Below are 4,425 nucleotides of genomic sequence, written 5' to 3'. Positions count from 1 at the left end.
CTTATCGAAAGTGTTGCAGGGTCCCTTTAAGGCGTCAGTGGTCGAGAGGGCGCAATACTTTGCAAGCGGACATCGGAAGCAGTGTGCTGTGTGCATGAAACACGCCTCTTACATCAACTCTTGAAACTAACCATATCACATATAATTCGCTTGTGGCCGTGAGCATTCTCGTTCGTTCATGCAAAAGGCGACCCTAATGTCATTATTTTAAATTACCCCGAATGTGTGGATCCGGTGGCGCAATGGTAGCGCGTCTGACTCCAGATCAGAAGGTTGCGTGTTTGAATCACGTCCGGGTCAAAGCTTTTTTTTTTACGATCCACCTAGGTGTTTCAGGGTCATTTTGCATTACTACGCTGATTTTTCGGCACAATGTATTGGAGACTTTAAGTATCTTAGTACTAATTCCACCGCGTTTCATCGCTGACTCCATAATCGAACCGAATTTCCAACTTGTCAGAAGCACGTCCAATTTTAGGGAAATTTGTACTCGCCTTCGTGACATTCCCCTCTCAAATACACGGGCTGATAGTAGTAGAGTATTGTCCCGAAGGAACGACTCTAGGTCCAGTTTTCTTGTGTTGTACTATAATATATGGGCAAAGCGAGAAAATTATCCCACCTTAGACGTCTATTGTTTATTGTTTATTGTTCAAACGCATTACAGGAGGAGGTCCCGAAGTTCCAAAGAACTGTCCGGGGGACCTCCCATGAAAAGATATCAAACATTGGTACATTTCAAAGCAGCGACAATTAAACGTTATTGAATAAAGTAACCTGATTACTACGAAAAAACACTTCATAGACAAATTGGTTTGGACATTGTAGAAGATTAATATGTGTCATGAAATTTAGTCACCAGCATACCCAGAGCATAATTTAAAAGTTAACTGTCAACTCAATGCTGAGGCAAAAAAACTGCGTACAAACAAGCATAAGGACGCAATGACGAATCACTCAGGAACTTAGAAAACATGGTATTTGAGGAATCCTGTGAAGTTATCCATCCGTCTGTAATTAGAGTGTAACGAAATATTGCTTCCCCCTTATACTGAACTGTGTTGACGTGCGAGATGATTTTATATGGTTAGGGAGGCGGTTCCATATTGAAATGCCCATGAAGTAAGCTGTAAATTGACCATAGTTTGTTTTGCCGTTGGGTAGTAAAACATTGTCATTTTAGGAAAACCGCGTGTTATTGTAATTAAGCAGAGCAGTGGCTGTTAGGCTGTCAATAAATATTTCCTGGGCACGAGCATGGTAAATCACTGTGGTTACCTTTTGCTAGAAAATATTTATCACAGGCAAAATATCTAAGCTGTGAAATATCGGTTTCGCGTGAGCCATGAAAGGACTAAACGTAATAAGCCGAAACGCTTTGGTTTGTAAATGTTGCACATGCGCAAGATGAGTGGCCCCATGAGGTGAGTGGCCCCATGAGTGGGCCCATGAGTGGCCCCATGCGCAAGATGTTACCCCATGTAGACACGCAGTATTGCAAATGGCTATGAATGAAAGCGCGATAAAGAAAGATCGTAATGTAACGCGGAAAATAGTGAGGTGATTTGATAAGTAACCTTAGCCCAAATCCGTTTTTTTAGATAGCAGTTTAGTGTGCAGATTGAATTTTAGGTGTTGGTCCAGCAGCAAGCCTAGGAACATCACATCCGATGAGGGATGAATGACAGTAACGGCGATGTTAGTTCAATTGTGCGCAGCTGCGAGTGAAAGATTACAAAATGGGTCTTTGTAGGATTTATGCAAATTTTGTTTTCTGCGCACCAGTGGGATAGGTTGCTTATAGATCATAATTTAATTGATCAACTATTACGTTTGCCGATTTATTGTAAGCATAGATGGTTGTATCATCAGCATATAGCAAGCAATTAGTAAAACGTAGACATTCTGGCAGGTCGTTTATATATATTAAAAATAATAAACCTTGAGGGACACCTTTATTAATACTGAGTGGTTGTGAAAGAGAATAATTAATTATGACGACTTAAGATCGGTTAGTTAAGTAGCTGCGCAGTAATGATAAGGCGCGACGACGGATTCCAATATTTCAAAGTTTTTGGCAAAGTTTATAATGACAAATGGTATCGAACGCTTTTGTGAAATCAATGAACCCCGCTCCAACATTGTCACCTGCATCAATTCGGCGTTTTATATTGTCGGTAAGAGATATTAAAGCTAGCTCAGTAGAATATCCCGGGCGGAAGCCATGCTGATGCGGTGCTAGAATGTTAAATTTATTGAGATACCTTAATAACCGAGTTACAATACTTTTAAATGCGGAGCATTTCTTAGTCGCACGATGTCGCGCTTCGGCGTTGGCGCCGTCCACACGCTAACGTCGCGAACGGTAAGCAGAGTATTCTCGAAGGGCGATCGGGACAACGCCGGGCGCTCCTGACGAGGCGCATGCTCTTGTGCGCCCGGTATTTTAAATGCGGAGCATTTCTTAGGCTCGCGATGTCACTCGTCGATGTTGTCGGCGCCGTCCACACGCTCACTGCGCATGCGCATCGCGTCGAGGCGCAGGTGCGCGTCTCTCCCCCGTACCCTCCTCGCTCTCAACAACAGGTGCGGCGGTGCGGGAGAAGCACGTGTACCCCGTGCGCTCCGTCGCTCTCAACAACAGCTGCGGCGGTGCGGGGGGAGCGCGTCTGTGCGCGCATGCGTCGTAGCTACCCGTGCGCTGCGTCGCGCTCAACAGTAACGGCGGCAGGGTGTGTACACGGCGGGATGGGTGCGTGGAAAGTTCGCGCGCTTGTGTACGGAAGTGTGCGCATAACAATTAAGCATTCCCAAACCATACCCAATTACGCAACATTCACGCGATACCCCCCCCACTCTGCGACGCATTTACTCGAGTTCCCCCCGTTGGAAGATGCGGGCGGGTTTTTTTTTATTATCTTGCTAAAAAACGGCAGGACACAAATTGGACGATAGTTCGAGGCTGTTTCAGGATTTCCTTTGTTGAAGACCGGAGTTACCCTACCCAGCTTCAGGGCCTCTGGAGGAGGAGGAAGTAACTTTATTGTGTCCAGAGGAAAGGCCTAGTTATGGCCGGTGTGCTTCAGACGACGGCCAGGATGCCTTGGCTCCTAGCGGCGTCTTCGGCCCTCTGGACGGCCCAACGCTGGATGACAGGGCTCTGGAGGTGTGCCAAATTTAAATAAACCGTTTATTATGTGAGATAAAGCGGGTGCAATATAATGGCCTACAAGCTTCATTTTTAAGGGTGATATTCCATCAAGTTCGAGCCTCGTCGTTTTTAGGCTTAAAATAGTAGTGATAACTTCCTGCGTGCCAGTCGGGAAAAGGTAAAACGAGTGTACGAGTGAAAAGGGGCCCGTATATGCTGTACCAGAGGTTGATGACGACCGCACGTCAGTACCAATAAAAGATCGATTAAATTCATTGGCGATGTCAGTTGAGTCAGTCAGCGTACCGGCCTGTGTAGTAATTTTTGATACAGAGTGCTGTGATGTAGGCCGATTAAGAAAAGTTTTGATTAGTTCCCAAGTTTTCCTAGTATCACCTTGACATTTTAGGATTTCCTTTTCGAAATAAGCTTTCTTCGCCTCTTTTAAGAACTTGTTAAGCATGCTAGAATAATTAGTGAAACGTGTCCTCAGGGTTAGGTTGAAGGGTTGACGCTTTAATGCCTTATGCAGGTTGTTTCTTTTATTGATACTACGCAAAAGAGCCCGGGTTATCCATGGATTTCTTGGTGCAGAGTACCAGCGCGTGGTATGAGTGGTAGAAGTTGCAACTTTGTACGAATTTTGTATTAGAGAAGTGAACTTCTCAAAGGCAAGGATTGGGTCTATGATTATCCTTTATATAAACATGCCGAGATGCACGTAATTTGTTAATAACCGTGAATTCCCTCCGGGGGTGAGTGAGATAGAGAGAGTTTGCAAACTTTATGGAACAGCGAGCGCGATTACCGGTCGCTGTCCCGGTGGGAGGGTCTTCAGTCCCAGAAACCTTTGTGCTTGCGGGCGAGATTGGCCTTCTTCGCCAGACGCTTGAAGCGTACGCTGGATGGCGAGGACAGAGCTTATTGATTGATTGATTGATTGTAGGGTTTAACGCGCCGACGCAAAGCAGGCGATGAGGCGCGCCGTAGTGGAGGGCTCCGGATTAATTTTGACCACCTGGGGATCCGTGCGCCGAAATCTCGTACACACGGGCGTTTTTGCTTTTCGCCTCCATCAGAAAAGTGGCCGCCGCGGCCGGGAAGAGCTGGTCACCAACTTTGGCGGTTTTGTAAAAATGTTCGAGCATTGTAGTTCGCTCCCTGCTGTTAAAAATGCATATGTAGTAATAATAATTCCTTTATTTTCATCCTTCGAGATGACGGAGCCAAGGAAAGATTGCGTGATTATGTTCAGTATTTGCATAATGAACGAC

General features: G+C 45.5%; 1 non-coding gene across 1 annotated transcript; it reads left to right on the top strand.

Moving 5' to 3' along the window:
• The first annotated feature begins 228 nt into the window (after positions 1-228).
• Trnaw-cca (transfer RNA tryptophan (anticodon CCA)) lies at positions 229-300 on the top strand. Its single transcript has one exon. It is a non-coding gene; the product is annotated as a tRNA-Trp (tRNA).
• The last annotated feature ends 4,125 nt before the right edge of the window (positions 301-4,425 follow it).

Source organism: Haemaphysalis longicornis, unplaced genomic scaffold, assembly GCF_048455015.1.
Source record: "Haemaphysalis longicornis isolate Haplotype H1 unplaced genomic scaffold, Haemaphysalis longicornis Haplotype H1 scaffold_1, whole genome shotgun sequence".
NCBI classification, from domain to species: Eukaryota; Metazoa; Arthropoda; class Arachnida; order Ixodida; family Ixodidae; genus Haemaphysalis; species Haemaphysalis longicornis.
This window is presented reverse-complemented; position numbering and strand designations above follow the sequence as displayed.